The 23,945-nt window shown below is 35.7% G+C and overlaps 1 protein-coding gene across 8 annotated transcripts in view; it reads left to right on the top strand.

Annotated features, from left to right (window-relative positions):
• foxp1b (forkhead box P1b) overlaps positions 1-23,945 on the top strand; it is a 498,341-nt gene that overhangs the window by 323,306 nt on the left and 151,090 nt on the right. Inside the window, exon 1 of one of the 8 annotated variants that reach the window (XM_062046004.1) lies at positions 17,143-17,212. The exons of 6 other annotated variants lie outside the window; for them this stretch is intronic. The gene's annotated coding sequence lies outside the window, so the exon portion shown is untranslated. Of the gene's footprint in view, positions 1-17,142; positions 17,213-18,457; positions 18,526-23,945 lie in introns of those variants that run through there. One more of the 8 variants, XM_062046008.1, reaches the window with a different exon arrangement.

Raw genomic sequence — 23,945 nt, forward strand, 5'->3', positions numbered from 1 at the left:
GTGATGGTATGGGGGTGTATTAGTGCCCAAGACATGGGTAACTTACACATCTGTGAAGGCGCCATTAATGCTGAAAGGTACATACAGCTTTTGGAGCAACATATGTTGCCATCCAAGCAACGTTACCATGGACGCCCCTGCTTATTTCAGCAAGCAATGCCAAGCCACGTGTTACATCAACGTGGCTTCATAGTAAAAGAGTGCGGGTACTAGACTGGCCTGCCTGTAGTCCAGACCTGTCTCCCATTGAAAATGTGTGGCGCATTATGAAACCTAAAATACCACAACAGAGACCCCCGGACTGTTGAGCAACTTAAGCTGTACATCAAGCAAGAATGGGAAAGAATTCCACCTGAGAAGCTTCAAAAATGTGTCTCCTCAGTTCCCAAACGTTTACTGAGTGTTGTTAAAAGGAAAGGCCATGTAACACAGTGGTGAACATGCCCTTTCCCAACTACTTTGGCACGTGTTGCAGCCATGAAATTCTAAGTTAATTATTATTTGCAAAAAAAAAATTAAGTTTATGAGTTTGAACATCAAATATCTTGTCTTTGTAGTGCATTCAACTGAATATGGGTTGAAAAGGATCTGCAAATCATTGTATTCTGTTTATATTTACATCCAACACAATTCCCAACTCATATGGAAACAGGGTTTGTATACTAATACCGGTATACCGTACAACCCTAGTTCCAACTGACCCTTACTGTATTCAGTACTTTATTCCCCAGGCATGTAAACGTGCGTGATTCTCAAAAGGAGTTCATTTCTGTCTTTCCGAAATGACTTGAGGTAATACTCGGATGAAATCATGTGTGTCGCTTTGAGGTGAGACAATCTGTCCTCCATGATGAGCCCCAAACCCAAGACCGATGCTCGTGTGAAACCCCAGGATCCAGCTGTCTCTTTCGCCGTTTGTTTTTCTTGTCATGTTGTAAAAATGCATTATGTGCGCCGTATAGATTAAATCCAGGTTTTGGGATAATCCTGTCAGAATGAAGTCATCCGTCCCAATTCCGCGCAGCCAAACAAGCACTTGGGGGGGAGAGTTCTCCCCTCGCCAAGACGATGAGTGTCGAATCAGCTCCAGTCACAGGACTGGGAGCCATTGTACGGTTTCCTGGCCTTGGCCTGTGCTGTGACGTTTCCCTGCGAGCACTTTGCTCTTTTACCTTTCCAACCGACTCAGTCATCACCGTGACACACACATCCACTGTAGTACACACACATGCTTCTCACTAAAATATGTTCTGTGTCAGTATCTTGTTGTCTTGTTGTCAGAATGAAGTGATTCACATCCCTTTTTTACGGTTGGATTAGTCCGCGGACAACAATTGCATTAATAACAACCGTCAGCTATAAGAGTGTCCTGTTGATTCTTAGGTGTTAATTGCATAATATTGATACAAGTCAGGATGGTATCACAGTTTACAGCAGGCCTGGGCAATTATTTTGACTCGGGGGGCCGAATTTAGAGGAAACAAATGTGTCTGGGGGCCGGTGTATCTGATTTTTAGGAATTTTTTAAAATTAAATCAACATAAAAAACACAAGATGTGTTTTTTTTTTATGTGTTTTTTATGTTGATTTAATAAAAAAAACAACAACAACAAAAAAACGATACAGATAATAAAAAAAACGATACCGATAATTTCCGATATTACATTTTAAAGCATATTATCGGACATCTCTAGTTACAACACTAGCACCTTTAATCCGGTCCGGAAAATAGATACTTACAATTAGTGCACCAACCCAAAAAACCTCCCTCCCCCATTCACACTCATTCACACAAAAGGGTTGTTTCTTTCTGTTATTAATATTCTGGTTCCTACATTATATATCAATATATATCAATACAGTCTGCAAGGGATACAGTCCGTAAGCGCACATGATTGTGCGTGCTGCTGGTCCACTAATAGTACTAACCTTTAACAGTTCATTTTACTCATTTTCATTAATTACTAGTTTCTATGTAACTGTTTTTATATTGTTTTACTTTCTTTTTTATTCAAGAAAATGTGTTTAATTTATTTATTTTAAAAATGACCTTATCTTCACCATACCTGGTTGTCCAAATTAGGCATAATAATGTGTTAATTCCACGACTGTATATATCGGTATCGGTTGATATCGGTATTGGTAATTAAGAGTTGGACAATATCGGAATATCGGATATCGGCAAAAAGCCATTATCGGACATCCCTAGTTGTAGGTACTAAAATTATTTCAATACTTTTCGGTACTTTTCTAAATAAAGGGGACCACAAAAAAATTGCATTATTGGCTTTATTTTAACAAAAAATCTTAGGGTACATTAAACATATGTTTATTATTGCAGTTAAGTCCTTAAATAAAATAGTGAACATACAAGACAACTTGTCTTTTAGTAGTAAGTAAACAAACAAAGACTCCTAAATAATCTGCTGACATGTGCAGTAACATATTGTGTCATTTATTATTCTATTATTTTGTCAACATTAATAAGGATAAGTGGAAGAAAATGAATTATGAATCTACTTGTTCATTTACTGTTAATATCTGCTTACTTTCTCTTTTAGCATTTTCTATCTACACTTCTGTTAAAATGTAATAATCACTTATTCTTCTCTTGTTTGATACTTTACATTAGTTTTGGATGATATCGCAAATTTGGGTATCGATCCGATACCAAGTACCGTATTTTTCGTACTATAAGTCGCAGTTTTTTTCATAGTTTGGCCGGGGGGTGCGACTTATACTCAGGAGCGACTTATGTGTGAAATTATTAACACATTACCGTAAAATATCAAATAATATTATTTAGCTCATTCACGTAAGAGACTAGACGTATAAGATTGAAATACCACTATTTAATTAAACTTGGTGGTTTGCTTTCTCCAAGGTGAATATAAACATTCACCATATGTAGAACATAACATGAGTTAATTAATTCACTTCACTATAAATATGAATGTATGCATTATAATACTTTTATTTTTTTTCCAAGTAAAAAAAACAAATTTTTTGTTTTGTTGACTTTTATTTTATTTTTTAGTAGTACTAACGACTTCCTCGTTCATTTACGGAATCTGGTCAACTTCCTTGGTTTTCACATTATCGAACTGCGCTATAGAAGTGACGTTGGGGCCACATTGGGGCCACATTGGGCCCTGTGCGCATTTATACTGGAGTCTGATAAAGATCACATTTTACTTGCAGTGTAAACAGTCAGCTGGAATTTAAAAAAAATTAAATTTCGAAAAAATCTGATTTGGCCTGTAGTGTAAACATACCATTGGTAAAAAAAAAAAAAAAACATGTCCTTCAGGTGTCAAGAGAACTACAGGTAAAAGGAGGTAATACACCTTCCACTCAGGAGAAAAGAACAAAAGAAGGCAAGTGCAAATGGAGACGCACAAGTCACGGAACTACCATATTTTTCGGACTATAAGTCAGTTTTTTTCATAGTTTGGCTGGGGGTGCGACTTATACCCAGGAGCGACTTATACTCCGAAAAAATACGGTAATACAAAACAATAATGTCTGATTGAATGCTAAAAACGTTATGACAGACGGAATGAAATGTTACATTTTTTTTACTGAATGAGACACCCAGAATGTACATGGTTTTACAATATTAACTATGAACGATAAAACACTGAATATTGACAACATATGAACGTCACACACCCTCTCCATCCATCCATCCATTTTCTATCGCTTGTCCCTTTTTTGGGGTCGCGGGGGGTGCTGGAGCCTATCTCAGTTGCATTCGGGCAGAAGGCGGGGTACACCCTGGACAAGTCGCCACCTCATCGCAGGGCCAACACAGCAACAACATTCACACACTAGGGCCAATTTAGTGTTGCCAATCAACCTATCCCCAGGTGCATGTCTTTGGCGGTGGGAGGAAGCCGGAGTACCCGGAGACAACCCACGCAGTCACGAGGAGAACATGCCAACTCCACACAGAAAGATCCCGAGCCGGGGATTGAACCCAGGACTGCTCAGGACCTTCGTATTGTGAGGCACATGCACTAACCCCTGTTCCACCGTGCATTTTTTACTGAATGAGACACCCACAATCTAAATAGTTTTACAATATTAACTATGAACGATAAAACACTGAATATTGACAACATATGAACGTCACATCCCCTCTCGATTGACATATTTTACAATTTAAGCGAAACGCAACAAAAATGCAGCAAACAGTGAAATATGAACGCAAAGGGTAAAACAAACCCCACCTACAATCTGATACATCTGATATATCACTAAGCTTTAGAACTTTGTTGTTGCTCCCCACCCACACTGCTTGGTGCCTCGTCTGAGCTGCTGTGACTTAGATTACCATAGTAACTAATTACATTACCATAGTAACTAATTAGATTACCGTAGTAACTAGTATATCATGCAAAAGCGCAGATTCCAACCATTGAAATACTTTGTATAGTTCAAGACTTACAGACCAGTGTTTCTTAACCAAATATATATATATTTCTCAGCTTTGGTCCACATGGGCTGCAGCGGTACTCAGTTTTAATACACATAGAGAAGTTTCTTAAGCGCCAAAATTATGAGCGAAATATGAACGCAAAGAGTAAAACCAACCCCACCTACTATCTGATACATCTGATATATCACTAAGCTTTAGAACTTTGTTGTTGCTCCCCACTCACACTGCTTGGTGCCTCGTCTTAGCTGCTGTGACTTAGATTACCATAGTAATCACACAGTGTTTCTTAACCAAATATATATATATATTTCTCAGCTGTGGTTCACTCGGGCTGCAGGGGTACTCAGTTTTAATACACATAGAGAAGTTTCTTAAGCGCCAAAATTATGACTAAAGTAGTGAAGGTGTATTTTCATTTGTACTTATATTGTGTAGCCAGTTTAACAATTTTGGACTAGTGGTTCTACAGTAGATTACTAAAAACTCAAGAATACTATGTCACAAATATATTTTAATGCCTTGTGTTTTTTTGCCACAAATTTCTAAAAAAAAAAACAGTGGATTGGTCCTGTGGTATAGAGCAGTGTTTCTTAACCGTTGTTAGGCCAGTATATCTGATTTTTAGGAACACCAATACAAAACAATATTGTCTGATTGAATGCAAAAAACGTTATGACAGACCGCCTTAAAAAACAGAATGGAATTGTAATTTTTTTTACTGATTGACACACCCAAAATGTACCTGAAAATAAAGAATGTGGGTTTTACAATATTAACTATGAACGATAAAACACTGAATATTGACAACATATGACATCACACACCCTCTCGATTGACATACATAGTTTACAATCAAATGCAACAAACACAGCGAAATATGAATGCGAAAAAATTTTAAAAAAACCCACCTACAATCTGATATACAGTATCTTATATATCACTAGGCTTTAGCACTTTGTTGTAAAAATCTCCTTCCACTTCGGTCCCTGACACCCGCATTTCAGGCTGACACTCTGTGGAAATGCTACCCACCCACACTGCTTGGTGCCTCGTCTGAGCTGCTGTGACTTAGATTACCATAGTAACTAATTACATTACCATAGTAACTAATTACATTACCATAGTAACTAGTATATCATGCAAAAGCGCAGATTCCAACCATTGAAATACTTTGTATAGTTCAAGACTTACAGACCAGTGTTTTTTAACCAAATATATATATATATATATATATATATATATATATATATATATATATATATATATATATATATATATATATATATATATATATATATATATATATATATATATATATATATATATATATATATATATATATATATATATATTTCTCAGCTGTGGTCCACATAAGCGCAAAAATTATGACTAAAGTAGTGAAGGTGTATTTTCATTTGCACTTGTATTTTATTACCAGTTTAACCATTTTAGACTAGTGGTTCTACAGTAGATTACTAAAAACTCAAGAATACTATGTCACAAATATGATATTTTAATGCCTTGTGTTTTTGCCACAAATTTCTAAAAAAAAAAAAACAGCGGATTGAGAGAGCAGTGTTTCTTAACCGTAATTAGGCCAGTATATCAGAATTTTAGGAACACCAATACAAAACAATATTGTCTTATTGAATGCTAAAAACGTGATGACAGACCGCCTTAAAAAACGGAATGGAATGTTCCTTTTTTTTACTAAATGAGACACTCAGAATGTACATGAAAATAAAGAATTTGGGATTTACAATATTAACTATGAACGATAAAACACTGAATATTGACAACATATGAACATCACACACCCTCTTGATTGACATATTTTACAATCAAATGCCCCAACCCACACTGCTTGGTGCCTCGTCTGAGCTGCTGTGACTTAGATTACCATAGTCACTAATTAGATTACCATAGTCACTAATTAGATTACCATAGTAACTAGTATATCATGCCAAAAGTGCAGATTCCAACCATTGAAAAATTTGGTATAGTACAAGACTTACGGTAATTTGAAAACATCACTGCACATCATAAAGTTTCCATCTTAAAGATCTAAAAACAATTTGGGGGAATGTCCGGTGGGCCAAATTGAAAAGCTTGAAAAGCCGAGCCTTAATTTGCCCAGGTCTGGTTTACACAGATCTTCAACGGATCTCTAGAACCTTGCGATGTCTCACCCTGCTTCGCATGCTCCACCATCATCCCTGGCCCAAGAAACCCTGCTTGTTTGCGTCTCAAGCTCTATCGGCCTGTTGCTTTGACATCTGTGGTCATGAATTACTTTGAACACCTCATGTTGGACCACCTGAAGAGCGCCACAGCACACCTGCTGGTCCACCGGCCAACGAGTTGGTGGATGATGTGGTCAATACGGTGCTGCACTTTACTCTGTTGCCCCTTGATGGCACCGGGACCTACAGTAGGGACCCTGTTGGTGGGTTTAACAATATCTCAGGATTTGGATTTGGACTGATATCCCGCTCCATCCTCAATAAGGCTCAGCAGAGGATGTACTTTTTTGTGGCTATTGAGGAAGCACGGGTGCTGTTGATACAGTTTTACTGTGTTGGCATGGTACCTTTCACTTTTGAATCAATGGGGTACTCAACGATACCAAATGGTGGTACTTTTGTGTCTGTTAATTGTTATATAAAGAACTCTATATTCTATGGCACTGTAGTACAGTTTTTAAATTTTACCGCGGCACATTGTTAGTACCGGTTAAAAATACCATCCAAAAGTAAAACACGTTTTTGAGGCTCGCAAGAATGCTACTTGTATGACAACCAAAGACTATAAAAACGGGACCCATTACCTACCCTGCTTGGCACTCAGCATCAAGGGTTGGAATTGGGGGTTAAATCACCAAAAATGATTCCCGGGGCGCGGGCACAGCTGCTGCTCACTGCTCCCCTCACCTCCCAGGGGGTGGAACAAGGGGATGGGTCAAATGCAGAGGGTAATTTCACCACACCTAGCTTAACTTTGAACAAACAAACCTGCCAGAGTATGCCCGCGGCAATGTTGTCAACTGTGATTAGTCATGATTGATCACCCATAAAAAGGGTGATTAATCAAATTTTTTATTAGTATTGGCTGATAGTCTAGGCTAAATTATTGGGATTGTATTGGAAGTAAAAAAAAGGTTTGGACATCCCTAGTTGTTGTTGTTGTAATGGTAGTGATATTGTTGTTAGTGTTGTTTTGTATTATCAATAATCTTGTAATAATGGTATGAAATAATAGTTATTAATAATAATATTAAGAACAAACTCATCATAACATTAATAATAATAATAATAATAATAGATTTTATTTGTAAAAAGCACTTTATATTGAGTAAACAATCTCAAAGTGCCACAGTGTATTAAAAACACAAATAAAAAGATAATAAAGAAATAAATACAAATAAAAACTAGAATAACCAAATAGCTAGAACTAGTATGCATACATCTAAAAAAAGGCTTTTTTAAAAAGAAAGGCTTTTAAGCCTTTTTTTAAAAGCATCCACAGTCTGTGGTGCCCTCAGGTGGTCAGGGAGAGCGTTCCACAGACTGGGAGCGGCGGAGCAGAAAGCCCGGTCTCCCATTGTTCGTAGCTTTGTCCTCGGAGGTTGGAGGAGGTTAGCCTGTCCGGAGCGGAGATGTCGTGTGGAGGATTTGGGGGTGAGTAGTTCTTTGAGGTAGAGGGGGGCATTTCCATGGAGGCACTGGTGGGTTAGCAGGGAGACTTTGAAAAAACTAGTATTATAAATGTGTTATTAATATTATAACAATAATAACATATTATTAATGGTAGTAGTGTTATTATAGTATTAGTATTATTAATGTTGTGTTAATGTTATAAAATAGTTATTAATAATAATATAGTTGCATAGGTAAAATGAAACAATATTACTATCATAACAATAATACAACATTATTATAATTATTAATAATATTATTATCTAAAAATGTGTTAAAACAGACATTTAGACAGTAAAAGCAATGATTTTTTTGTTGATGTCTAAAACCTTGAACAAAAAAAGGTTTTATCTGGACATACCTAGTAAATAATAGTATTTTTAGTAGTAGTATTGTTACTGTCACTATAGTAATATTATTCATACCTAGTGTGTGTGTGACCATCATTGGTACTTTAACTTTTAACAAACAAACCTGCCGGAGTATGTCAATGTTGTCAACTGTGATTAGTCCTGATTGATCACCCTTAAAAAGGGTGATTAATCATTTTTTTTTACATTTTTCCCTCAAAATCACCAGTAAGACACTCATTGACATAATGTCGCAGGTGATATACTGACTGTGTTTGACTTTTGAGAGTGTTCTGTAACTGAAGCTACATCATTTTTCTCTCGGCCTAACCAGATATCACAGTACTTTCACTTCAACTCAGGCAGGAAACGGGAGTGTTTTATAATGTGATTCACTCACGTTACGGGCACAAACACTCACTCCTCCAGGGAGGCAAGTCCGAAGGCTCAAGGATGTTTCTCTCTGCATAGGGAAATAAAATCCACACGCCGTGCACGGACACGGGCGACAAAAGCAAACAACAACAACAACAAAAAAGGGTCGTTATTGTACATGATGCCGGCGCGGATGCGATGGATTAGAGGAGAAAAGCTTGAAGTGTGCGTCTGCACTGCAAAAAGTCAGTGTTCAGAAACAAGGGGAAAAAATACAAAAATGAGGGGTATTTTATTTGAATTAAGCAAAATTATCTGCCAATAGGACAAGAAAATTTGGCTTGTCAAGACTTTTTTTTTAAATTTAATTTTTTTTTTTGTATGTATTAAAGTCTTTCCAAAACAAGTCAAATTAGCTAACCTCAATGAACCCAAAAATACCTTAAAATAAGTATATTCTCACTAATAACAAGTGCACTTTTCTTGATAGAAAGAAAAATGAGACCTTTTGGCTCAATATGTTGAAAAATATTCCTAAATTAAGTAAATGCTAGTGCCATTATCTTGACATAATGATATGCACTCGGCATCACAATTTTTTTTTTTCATCCTTGAAGTAAGAAATGATTACTTTAAAAAAAGTAGCTTTATACTTGTGAGTGTTGATGACGCAGCTTTGCAACAGTTGATATTCTACAAACCCCGTTTCCATATGAGTTGGGAAATTGTGTTAGATGTAAACATAAACGGAATACAATGATTTGCAAATCATTGTCAACCCACATTCAGTTGAATATGCTACAAAGACAACATATTTGATGTTCAAACTGATAAAAAAAATTAACTTTAGAATTTGATGCAAGCAACACGTGACAAAGGAGTTGGGAAAGGTGGCAATAAATACTGATAAAGTTGAGGAATGCTCATCAAACACTTATTTGGAACATCCCACAGGTGAACAGGCAAATTGGGAACAGGTGGGTGCCATGATTGGGTATAAAAGTAGATTCCATGAAATGCTCAGTCATTCACAAACAAGGATGGGGCGAGGGTCACCAGAAACCTTTTTGCTCAATACGTTGACAAATATTCTTAAATTAAGTAAATGCTAGTGCCGTTATCTTGACATAATGATATGCGCTCGGCATTACATTTCTTGAAACCAGCAAACTTATATTAAAAACAAATGCATTGTTCTTAATGGAAAGGCAACACTTACTCTCGGGGTCTCCTAACCGCTCGGGCAAAACATACAGTCTAAAAATGTATTTTTCCATCGATAACATGACATCATAGCGTCAAGTGCGTGCTCTTTCAGTCAATTAGTGCGCATATCATTTTTAATTGTAATTTTGAAGAATTTATCTGAATGTGCATGAACCTTTTCTGTTCAAAATTGTTAGAAATGTCACATGTTAAATGTTTAAGTATTAACTTTATAACAAGTTTACTGTACTGTGCCAACTGTACTACTATATGAGTACGTATTTTATATTGTTTCATTGAAAATAAAACTGCAAAGTCCATTTGGCTGTCATCTGTTTTAATTATGAGACACAATTGTGTCAAAGTCATGATTTTTTTTTTCATGCTTGAAATAAGAAATGATTACATTAAAAAAGTAGTGTTATACTTGTGAGTGTTGATGACACAGCTTTGCAACAGTTGATATTCTAGTTTCAAGCATGTTTTACTCAATATAGGTCATAACATCTCAGCAACAAGATGTAATATCTTACTGAGATCATTTAGGACCAAAACACTTAAAACAAGTAAAACACTAACATAAAATCTGCTTTGTGAGAAGAATTATCTTATCAGACAGAAAATAAGCAATTTTTTTTTTGAGATATTTCATCTAACTTAGATTTCAGTTTTTGCAGTGTGCTAAATTTATCACAAGGCCGTTGGGAGCGTTGAAATGAGAACGGTGGCCTATTACTGCTAAGAAGGTGTTGTATTGAGACTACGTCGACATGCCACCCCGGGGAGAATGCCGAGGCAGAGGAGTGGCTACGGCCCCGGCCTCAACCCGAGTGCATGCATGCCTGTCGTCGTGCACTTACAAAATAAAAGCACCTTCCCCGCCCCCTTTAATTATTCAGCATGACATGCATCGGAATCGTCACTTTTAACACTTGAGGTGTCCCGATCAATAATGTATACAGGCCGGGGCCGTCTTAGCTGGAGCCCCGTGGTTAATTAGTGGATGAGAGCGCCGGCTAGTCATGCTGACGCTCTGTTTAGCTCTGTTTATTTTACCAGTGTTTGCAGACTGGAATGCATCCTGTGAGCATTCCTTCATCCTCGGCCAGCGGTTTGGAGCTTGTTGAAATGTTGTGTTACTTGCTCTCCTCTGCTGCACGCTGTTTATTGTCACGACAATTAACAAAGTCAGGTGTTAATCTCCGCTTGTTGACTTTCCCTATTTTTTTTTATTACCGTTTCAAATGGCTTGCACTGCAAAAACTGAAATCTAAGTAAGATTAAATATCTCAAATAAGGGTGATATTTGCTTATTTTCTGTCTGATACGATAATTCTTCTCACTAAGCAGATTTTGTTTTAAGGGTTTTGGTCCTAAATGATCTCAGTAAGATATTACAGCTTGTTGCTGAGATTTTATGACCTATATTGAGTAAAACATGCTTGAAACTAGAATATCAACTGATGCAAAGCTGTGTCATCAACACTCACAAGTATAAAACTACTTTTTTAAGGTAATAATTTCTTACTTCAAGCATGAAAAAAAAAATTGTGATGCCGAGCGCATATCATTATGTCAAGATAATGGCACTAGCATTTACTTACTTTAAGAATATTTTTCAACATATTGAGCAAAAAGGTCTCTTTTTTTTTCTACCAAGAAAAGTGCACTTGTTATTAGTGAGAATATACTTTTTTTTTAAGGTATTTTGGGGTTCATTGAGGTTAACTAATTTTACTTGTTTTGGAAAGTCTTGACAAGCCGAATTTTCTTGTTCTATTGGCAGATAATTTTGCTTAGTTCAAATAAAATAACCCTAATTTTTTGTTTTGTTTTTTTATTGTTTTTGAACACTGACTTTTTGCAGTGTGCTTTTTTTGGGTATGTATTGTAGAATAACTACTGGACTTCTATGTAATAATAGTAATATTATTTATTTATTATTTGTATCTATCAATCTGAGTACCATGTTCTTATGTTTTTTTATGTGTCATTATGAATTTGCACTAAATTGGTTTGCTTGCAATTTTGTTGTACAATGACAATAAATATACATTCTATTCTATTCTATTACTAGTTTATATTGATATTCTCGGACGGGACAAGCGGTAAAAAATGGATGGATGGATGGTTATCAAAATGATATCAGCAAAAAAAAAAAAATATCAGAATCAAAAATACTTTAATAATCCCAGAGGGGAAATTAATATTTTCAGCACAATCCCATTCAAGAGCAGACAAACATTACAGGGAGACAGAACAGAATCGCTGACGGGTCTGCCAACTTCCGGCGCCCCTTACAAAAAAAGGTGAGAAACAGGTAAACAGTCTAAGCCTGGGCCCCTGGAGAGGGGGTCCAGGCCGAGGCCAAGGAAGAAAAAAAACCTCATAGCCATAGCACACATAAACATGTGTGTAAGAGGGAAACATCAAAGAACACAAATGACTTTCTATCCCCTCCTGCTCCGGCCCGGCTGCACCAAATAATAATATAAATCCATTTAATAAAGTCAGATACAAATAAGGCAACAAGAGAAGTATCCCACACTTCTATTTTGTAAAGTAAATTTGTACAGCCAATATGGGCATCTACATCAACTATATGATTTGACTGAGAAGCTGGACAGGACAAAAAAAAAAAAAAAAAAGGACATTACAAGAGCAGAGCTGATGCAACCAGCCACTTCTACACATAGCCACAAAAGTAAAACAACAACAAAAAAAAATACACTGTGGTGGTCTTTGCTGTGTTCCACGGCATCGTATGCTGGGGTAGGGGGAGCAGACCCAACAAAGCAACCAAGAGAGCCGACTCCACCCTCGGCCGCCCACCAACTCTCGGCCAGTGTCCAGTCCGCATGGATTAGCGAGGATGCGTCCAAAACAGTTATAAGATTATATTTGCGTGCATCTAAACCAGGGGTCCCCAAACTTTTTGACTCCGGGGCCGCATTGGGGTAAAACAATTTGGCTGGGGGCCGCGCTATATATATATATATATATATATATGTATATATATATATATATATATATATATATATATATATATATATATATATATATATATATATATATATATATATATATATATATATATATATATATATATGTATTCATACATATATATTCCTCGTGCACTAATTGACTTAAAGAGCGCACTTGCTGCATGTCACGTTATCGATGGTAAAATGCATTTTTAGACAATATGATTTGCCTGAGTGGCTAGGAGACGGTAGAAAATGGACTAGTGAGGACAAATTAAAAAAATAATAATAATAAAAATTTTAAAAAAACTTTTTTTTTTATTTATTTTTTTTAACTTGGGACTTCCCGCGGGCCGGATTTTGGACGCTGGGGCCGTATCAGGTAGTTTGGGGACCCCTGATCTAAACTCTCCAATGTGAGCACGCCGATACGACTCCAGACTGTCAATTCCAAACTTGAACACTTGAACACAACATATGATCAAGCCTTTTCTAATATTTCACACTACACAATAAATATGTGTGATTTGTGCTGATATCGTGTTTGATCAATATTAGTATTGGCTGATAGTCAAGGCTGAAATATCGGGATTGTATTGAAAGTAAAAAGAAAAGGTTTGGAAATCCCTAGTTGTTGTTGTTGTTGTTGTGATGGTAGTTATATTGTTGTTAGTGTTATTTTTTTATTATAAATGATGTTGCAATAATGGCTTAAAATAATAGTTATTAATAACAATAATATTAAGAACAACCTCATCATAACATTAATAAACTAGTATTATTAATAATATAACAATAACATAGTATTAATGGCAGTAGTATTAGTTATATTAATAGTAATATTGTTACAATTATTAGTATTATTAATGCTATATTAATGTTATGAAATAATTATTGATAATAATATAACTGCATTGGTAAAATAAAACAATATTACTATCACAACATTAATAAAGTATTATTATAACTAATAATAATATTATGTTAAAATGCTGTGTTAAAAGAGACATTTAGGCAGTAATCTTTTGATGTCTAAAACCTTGCACAAAAAAAGGTTTTATCTGGACATACCTAGTAAATAATAGTATTTTTAGTAGTAGTAGTAGTAGTAGTAGTAGTATTGTTACTGTCACCATAGTAATAGAGTTTATGATGTCGATAAATGTTATAACAATAATTATTCATAATAATCATTAATATAAATTATATTAATAACACTATTATAACAATATAAAACAATACAAATAAATACTATTATACATTGAGTAATTAATAATAGTATCCGAACATTAATAAAATATTATTGTATTATAATGATTCTTAAATTATTTTAACCTATTTTATGGTAGTAGTATTAATAGTCATATTATTAATATTGTTACAATTAGTTATAGTATTATTATCAATGTCGTTTTAATGCTATGAAATAATTATTAATAATAATATAATTGCTTTGTTAAAATAGTCCTGCGATGAGGTGGCGACTTGTCCAGGGTCTACCCCGCCTTCCGCCCGAATAAAGCTGAGATAGGCTCCAGCACCCCCTGCGACCCCGAAAGGGACAAGCGTGGATGGATGGTAAAATAAAACAATATTAACATTAATAAAACATAACTATAATTAATCATATTATGTAAAAATGTTAAATCCATGATTTTCCTTTTGATGTCTAACACCTCGGGCAAAAAAAGGTTTTATCTAGACACACCTAGTAAATAATAATGGTATTTTTGTTATTAGTAGTAGTTGTAGTGTTGTTACTGTCACCATAGTAATATTCATGTTGGTTTATGAATGTTATAATCATTAATAATAATCATTAATAGAAATGGTATCAATAACACTATTATTATAACAATATTAAAACAATATTTTCCTAACATTAACAAAATATTAGTATTAATTCTAATCAATTCAGTAATTAATAATAGTATTTTAACATTAATAAAATATTATAATGATTATTAAATTATTTTAACCTATTTAATGGTACTAGTATTAATAGCAATATTATTAATATTGTTAAAATGATTTATAGTATTATTATCAATGTCGTATTAGTGTTATGAAATAATAATTATTAATAATAAAATTGCATTGTTAAAATAAATAATACCATCATAACATTAATAAAATATTATATTGATCCTTAAATTATTTTAACCTATTTAATGGTAGTAGTATTAATAGTAATATTATTAATATTCTTACAATTATTTATAGTATTATTATCAACGTCGTACTAATGTTATGAAATAATAATTATTAATATTATAATTGCATTGTTAAAATAAATAAAACTACCATAACATTATTTAAAACATATTATAATTAATAACAACACTGTTATGTTGTGGTAAAACAGTAAAAGCCATGATTTTTTCTTTTGAAGTCTAAAACCTTGGACAAAAAAAGGTTTTATCTCGACATAGTTAGTAAATAATAGTAGTATTTTTAGTAGTAGTAGTATTGTTACTGCCACTATTGTAATATTATTCATGTTGGTTTATGAGTGTTATAAAAATTATTATTCATAATATTCATTAATACAAATTATATTAGTAGATGGACAGATAAATAGATAGTACTTTATTGATTCCTTCAGAAATGAATTTAAAAAGTAAAAAGTTAATAATGGGGGTACAAATGGAAATAAAATAGAAAATATAACAATACGGAAAAAAATATAACAGTAAAAATTAAAAAAATAACAAGAGAAACCAGGCAGCAGTGACTGTAATAACACCAATATTAAAACAATAATAATAATTACTATTATAAATTGAGTAATTAATAATTGTATCCTAACATTAATAAAATATTATTATACTATAATGATTCTTAAATTATTTTAACCTATTTAATGGTAGTAGCATTAATAGTGATATTATTAATATTGTTACAATTATTTATTGTATTATTATCAATGTCGTAAAATAATAATTATTAATAATATAATTGCATTGTTAAAATAATACTATCATAACATTAATACAAAATTATAATTAATAACAAAATTGTTATTATGTTGTGTTAAAACAGACATTTAGACAGTAGAAGCCATGCTTTCCCTCTTGCTGTGCCCTAAAACAACAACAACAACAACAACACAAAAACAGACAGTTCCTCAGGATCTCCAGTAGGTGGCAGGGTCCTATGTTCCTCACGTCTCTGCTCCTCAGCGGGTGCACGTGAGTGTTTTTTAAGAGTGGGTTATCATGACAGCTAATTGCCCTCGCTGGGATGCAGTCGGACAGAGACGGCCTGCTCTCTGTGATCACTCACTCGCTTTTTTTTAATTTGTTCTTGGGACGGCCAGAATATTCAATGAGTGTTTACTTCCAGAAGAGTTCTCATGCATGAAACCCCTGAAGTTTGTTTGGACAACAACAACAGGCGAAAAGTTGCCAGGACAAAAGGCAAATGTAAACAGTGGCAGAGTTGTTGTTCTCAGCGAGTGGAATGTTGTCGCGCTCGCATTGTAAACATTTCCATTTAGCAGAACAATAAAGGCGCTGATAGCCGGGGCCCTTTTTTTTTTTTTTTTTTTTTTGTTTCTTTCCGCTGGATAGCTGTGTTTACTTATCTGTTGTTTAATTAAAGGGCCTTTTTTCTTCGGGCTCCCATTGTTTAAATAGCATGGCCAGAGTCCCAGCACGGGTCAAAGGGTCAACTGTGTCTTTTTTTTTTTTTCTCTCTCTCTCTCTCTCTCTCTCTCTCTTTTCCTTTTTTTTTTTTTTTTTTTTCACTTTTAAAGGGGCCCCCACACGCACAAAAGGGGCTCGGGTTCACCTGCAGCTCACAGCCCGCGGCTCCCCCCAATGTGTGGCCCCCGTTTGAATTGATTATGTTGAAAGCGGCCAGGCTCGTGATTGGTGGAGAAGGGCGTGGTTGATTGGGTAGTTTTTTTTTTTGTATCTTGTCAGCCAAGGAGTAACCTTGCGCTCGCCATGTGTGTCTGTATATCGGCAGGAGCCCGGAGACGCCACAAGCACAACAGCGGTTGTTCTCCTCCTGCCTGCTCGTGTTGCCTCTCTCTCTCTCTCTTTCTCTCTCCTCCCTCTCTCTCCTTCCGTCGGCGCTCTCTTCTCCTCTCTGCTTCACTCCACACCGCATGGCCCGGCTTTCTGTTTACCCTGCCAGCTAAATGGAGTTTGTCAGGTTTGTCAATATGATTGATTTCTTTCGATAAAGCTTTAAAAAAAAAAACTTGACTAATTTAAACCCGGGGAAAAGGACGTGATCGGGTGGGGGGGGAATCCTATTGTGCTGCTTGTTGCTGTCATTGTAATGGATTACTTTTGTCATGCACGTTTTTCTAGAATTGGCTTAACTCTTCCCCCCGACTTGGGGAAACTAAGTGCACGGAGGTCTTGAATGCAGTTTGTTTTGTGGGATGTTTGGAATAGTTACCTGAAGTTGTGTGTTTGGTAACTTTTTCAGTGAATTATAGACAGTTTCCTAGAAACATGTCGATTTCTGCGTTTTGTGGTGACCCGATGACTGTTGGCCGGACTCTGCTCGCTCCCCAACGTCATGTCAAAGTGAATTAGCGCTCTCTGTATTTGACTCGATCAAAACCATGGCACACTTTCGGTGTCTTTTCCTCTGTAGTTGTGTGAAAGCTGTTTGTTTTGTTGTTGAAAAGTCCGTTTTTGCATAGGGGACACCGAGCGAGGACCTCATCTGTTGCATTTCTTTGACTTCCGCGCAGCGTTTTGTAAGGAAAAAGTAGAAGGTCAAGATTTCAGAGTTGTGTGTTTGTTTATTTATTGTAATCAGGACAGTACATATTCATTGGTGTGTCAGCATTGTCCGAAGAAACACACAGTTAGACACATACGGACGCAACAGAGAGTTTAAAAAGAGAGAGTCATGTATGCGAGCATGGTTTTGGTTTGACTTCAACCCATTTTTAAGGATCCCTTTAAATGTCAGGTAGGTCCCAGAGTGTCTTATCTCCGGTTGTGGCGAGACTTTCAGTTTGGGAGCTGATTGGGTTGACAGTTTGTGCTTGTTTATTTGTTTGAATTTGGACAGTACATGTTCATTGATGTCTCAGCATTGTCCGAAAAAAAATACACAGTTAGACACATACGGAGGCAACAGAGAGTTTAAAAAGAGAGAGTCAGAGGAGACGTTTATGTATGCGAGCATGGGTTTTGGTTTGACTTCAACCCATTTTAAAGGACCCCTTTAAATGTCAAGTATGTCCCAGAGTTTCGTATGTGCAGTCAAGGCGAGACTCTCAGTTTGGGAGCTGATTGGGTTGACAGTTTGTGTTTGTTTATTTGTTTGAATTTGGACAGTACTTATTCATTGATGTGTCAGCGTTGTCCGAAGAAACACACAGTTAGACACATATGGACGCAACAGAGAGTTTAAAAAGAGAGAGTCCGAGGAGAGGTTCATGTATGCGAGCTTGGTTTTTGGTTTGACTTCAACCCATTTTTAAGGACCCCTTTAAATGTCAGGTAGGTCCCAGAGTTTCTTATGTGCAGTTACTGCGAGACTCTCAGTTTGGGAGCTGATTGGGTTGACAGTTTGTGTTTGTTTATTTATTTCAATTAGGACAGTACTTATTCATTGATGTGTCAGCATTGTCCGAAGAAACACACAGTTAGACACATATGGACGCAACAGAGAGTTTAAAAAGAGAGAGTCCGAGGAGAGGTTCATCTATGCGAGCATGGTTTTGGTTTGACTTCAACCCATTTTTAAGGACCCCTTCAAATGTCAGGTAGGTCCCAGAGTTTCTTATGTGCGGTCGTGACGAGACTCTCAGTTTGGGAGAGCCGGGAGTGCGAGCTGATTAGGTTGACAGTTTGTGTTTGTTTATTTATTTGAATTAGGACAGAGCTTATTCATTGATGTGTCAGCATTGTCCGAAGAAACACACAGTTAGACACATACGGAGAGGCAATAGAGAGTTTAAAAAGAGAGAGTCCAAGGAGAGGTTTATGTATGCGAGCATGGGTTTTGGTTTGACTTCAACTCATTTTTAAGGACCCCTTTAAATGTCAGGTAGTTCCCAGAGTTTCTTATGTGCGGTCGCGGCGAGAGTCTCAGTTCAGGAGTGCCGGGAGTGCGAGCTGATTGGGTTGACAGTTTGTAATCAACGTTGATTTATTGTTCATTAGTACAGCATTAGCCCTTTCAGGCAGGGGTGTTGTGTGTTCAGCGGCCTGTCAAGAAGACGGGGCTGCCAGCACCTGCCATTTTTTATTTTTATTTTTTTAACTACAACATTGACGACCTGATTTTAGATGTGCAGAGAATCTCACAGTTCACTGGGATAGCTTAAGCTTAGCAGTCCCTGGTAAAATAATGTTATGTTAGTACTTTGTCGCTGATGCTTCGAGAAGTGTGTTCAAAGAACAAGAGGTGTGATGATATTGGAGGAAAAAAATGCACTAAAAATGTAAGTTTCTGCAACGATTCGGCACGATCCGTGTTCTTCTGGTCTGCCGTCATGGAAACAAGGATTAAACGTGCTCTGCCGGATGATACAAACAATCCGCACGAGGATTTCGAGCATTGTCTTTCAACTGCGGTCTCGTTTGAGGAGGGATTTAAAAACGTCTGCGATCTTAATTAAATCTCAGCTGACTCGAATAACTCAAAAGACGTGTGTCGTTGCATAACGCCGTAGGAACTCGGAACCCGAAAGATCAGGCGTGGAAGGCGACGTGTCACTGGAATTTGTAAATTTGTCAAAAAATAACAAGTTAACTCATGTGGTCAATCAGAAAAAAAAGGATGGGGTTAACCGGGTATGTATGCGGATTAATCGGGTTTGGTTATGTGGTCAGGGATCAGGTGAACAGTGCAACGATGAGCGAACTGCTTTGCTCACCGGGCAAATTCCACTCCAAAAGACTCTCTGACTGGTATTTAAGTAAAACTGTTCCCAGGTTTTAAGCAAATAAATGTATATTTTTTTAAAGATACAGTCCAAAAGTTAATTGAAATGACACAAGCCTGTGATTCATCATGATCAATCCCAATCCAAATTATATAAAGATCTAATCAATTGACAGCACTAGTTTAAATATGTTTCTATATATGTCATTATTTTATCGTCTGTGTTGTTAATATTATTATTCACGCAGTTTTGACTCGAAGCTCTTGCAAGTGCTGTCCAACGCAGTCACGGTCTCTGTGTGTGTGTGTGTGTGTGTGTGTGTGTGTGTGTGTGTGTGTGTGTGTGTGTGTGTGTGTGTGTGTGTGTGTGTGTGCGTCAGCGGGTGCCCTGGTGTGCGGTGCTGAGAACCAGGGTGAGGCACACCACTCAGCTGTCGTTGAGATGATCTCACTCGCTTTGCAGCGGTTTGTTTGTTTAAGTCTAGCGTTGGAGGGGGAAAAAAAAAAAAAGTGTTTGTTTGCAGTGAAAAAGTGAGTGAGAATCCTGTTATACGCAGTTTTTTTTCCTTTTTCGCAGCCCTCTGAAACCAACATTATCCCAATAATCTGAGCTGTGTTTGTGTTTATTTTTTTTTAGAGAATGCATCCACTTTTTGCTGCATGTACCTAAATTATTGCATGAAGTCCTCATTTCTGACATTGTAATGCAGTAGATCAGGGTTGATTTTCCTAGTTGTGTTTTTGAGGCCAAGGCAAAATTACTTGTTTTTGTCCATTCCATGTGATGCTACCCTGAAATAATATGACGCCCCCTAAATAACGGAAATTTAAATTTGATCGTTCACAACTTTTTTGTTCTTTTTTTAGAGAATGCATCCACTTTTTGCTGCATGTACCTAAATTATTGCATGAAGTCCTCATTTGTGACATTGTAATGCAGTAGATCAGGGTTGATTTTCCAAGTTGTGTTTTTGAGGCCAAGGCAAAATTACCTTTTTTTCTCCATTCCATGTGATGCTACCCTGAAATAATATGACCCCCCCTAAATAACGGAAATTTAAATTTGATCGTTCACAACTTTTTTGTTCTTTTTTTTAGAGAATGCATCCACTTTTTGCTGCATGTACCTAAATTATTGCATGAAGTCCTCATTTGTGACATTGTAATGCAGTAGTCAGGGTTGATTTTCCAAGTTGTGTTTTTGAGGCCAAGGCAAAATTACCTTTTTTTCTCCATTCCATTTGATGCTACCCTGAAATAATATGACCCCCCCTAAATAACAGAAATGTAATTTTTTTTAAATTTATTTTTTTACCCCACCTTGTTAATTTCAGCCACATTTCGCAGCAAGTGAAATGTCTGAGCCGGTCTCACTGATATGCTCATCCTCTTACTTTCCTCTCTGCAGATAAAAAAAAAGCTTTTTTCAGCTCATTTCCAACCACATGAGTTTGACCTAGCTCTTACTCGCCATTTAAAAAAATGTGTTCTTTTCTGGGAATTTATGCAGATTTTAATGGTTAAGGAGAAATTCAACGTACATAACTCGACCACACACGCACGTTGTGGGAAGGGGGACTTGGCGCCTTGCTCAAGGGCACCCCAACAGATAACTGTCGCCGTTTCGACTCAAATTGTGACCCCCAATGAGTCGGAATATCTGGTTGATATTATTATTTGTGCACTTTTATTTACTGTCTTTTGTCAGAACGTACACTAATGCATGTTGGTCAACTTGTCAGTCATAAACTAGAATTTGACGATGACGCTCCATTTGCCATCTGAACGTGACAACGTGACACACGTGTGTGTGTGTGTGTGTGCGTGTGTGTGTGTGTGTGTGTGTGCAAATGCACGTGTGTGTGTTTGTCCAGCAGGTCTGAGCTGGTGCACTATTTTGCCTGCAGTCAGTCTGCAGCTGTGCAAGAATGTTGAAGGTTTCAATGTTTATGTATGGCACCTGGAGAGCACCACACCTTCATGAAATTCATAAACGTCAGCTATTTCTGGAATCTTCAGAATGTCCTCTTTTTTTTTTTTTTTTTTTTTTCTTTTTTTTTTTCTTTTTTTTTTAACACCCTCATAGATTAGTGCTGGGCTCAGTGGATCCCTTCAGTTATTAGCCCAGTGCCAGTCTCCTCGTCGACTATCTTTAGATGCTAATATATTTTTGGTGAATCATCCCGGCGATAACGGAGGGCACCATATGGGAGTAGTCTAAATGGCGACTGGCGCCGGGTGTTTAAGTTAAATGGGAACGATTGGGAGGCCAGGGCGATATTTTCTAGTTAAAGTGCTCCCTCCTGCCCTTCCTCTCAATAGGAGCCCCGTCTTAAGCAGATTTTCACTCCTTGAGCAGAGGATTAAATGGTAGTAGTTACATTGATCAATAGGTTAAGAAGCGTACAATCCCTCTCGCTGCTAATGACCTCAGTCGTAATGGGTAATAAAACGGGGCTCCGTAATAGGCCGTTGTTGGGGGTTTTATACCAAGCAGGTTGAAATATCTGCTGTTACTGTGAGTCACACGTGAGGCTTGAAACAACGCTGCAAAGAATTCAGGCAGTTAAAACGAGATCGTCCTCGTTTTTTTTCAGCAGTTGCTGTTTAAGAGCCGCTTGTGTGGAAGCAGCTGATAGTTTGGAGTGTGCCCGCTGTTCCTCCACGCTGGATCAGATATAAAATATTCACTTGTTTGAAAAGACATCAATTGTATAACTATGCAAAAAATACATGGTCAGTCGAGCCAAATATCATAATAAACTTTTTTCAAATTTTCAACGACCATACATTTATTTTTTGCAAAATATATTAATATTGATAAAATATTTTTTTTTTAAAAATGTATCAAATGTATATTTTAAATCATATGCGTATCATACTTGGGAGGGAAAAAAAGCACAACATTGACCATAGACCATCCCAAAAATGCATTGTCAGCAAATTCTATATAATGTCATAACACAATTATCAAATATTATGTTTTTAATCCGCTAATATTGAATTTTTACAATATTGTCATGTATGTCAAACCTTAAAAAGTATATATGCCCAATTAAAATGATGACGTATATTATAACGTATTTAATACATTGTCGCCAAAGCCTTTAAATTGCATTATGCCATAAAAAAAATCATATATTGTAATTAATTTTGAAAAAAACCAAAATACAATCATAATTAATTAGGGAAAACACACATACAAGTGTCATATATCTAATAAAAAGATATATGAACTTTTAAAAAAAATACAGGATGTACAACGATGGACCATAGACCATGCCACAAATACTTGGTCAGCAAATTCCATATAATGTTACAACATTTTATTAATCTACTAATATATATATATATATATATATATATATATATATATATATATATATATATATATATATATATATATATATATATATATATATATATATATATATATATATATATATATATAAATATATATATATATATCTTCTTTTTTTTTTTAAATTATAGCATATATAATCTTATATTTAATACATTGTCACCACAGTTTCCATACTGCAATATGCCAGAAAAAATAACTAATAATAATTATTATTTTGAAAAAAGAATTGAGTCATATTTCATTAGAAAGAAAAACATACAATTGTCATATATATAGTCCATAATATGGATAAACTTTGGGAAAAAAAACACAGAATGTACAACCATTTTTTCAATTCAATTTAATTAAAAAATGCCATTATTTTAATTTCATCTTAATTGTCAAAAGATGATCATATCTTTGCTATCATATTTAAGTTTTAAATGTCAAATTAAATCCACTTAAAAAACAAATTAATAAAAAAAGAGAATGTCCAACTATGGACTGTATGTGGTGTGCTAAAAATACATGGTCACCACCGTCTATACTGTTCTATGTACAAAAAAAAAAAATGCCGTAATTAATTCAGGAAAAAAAATCTATTTGATAAAAAATAAATAAATAAATAAATAAACACGTAAAATGGTCAGATACCTAAAAAAAATTATTTCCGGAAATACATAGCCA

This window comes from Entelurus aequoreus, linkage group LG01 (assembly GCF_033978785.1).
Source record: "Entelurus aequoreus isolate RoL-2023_Sb linkage group LG01, RoL_Eaeq_v1.1, whole genome shotgun sequence".
Classification (NCBI taxonomy): Eukaryota; Metazoa; Chordata; class Actinopteri; order Syngnathiformes; family Syngnathidae; genus Entelurus; species Entelurus aequoreus.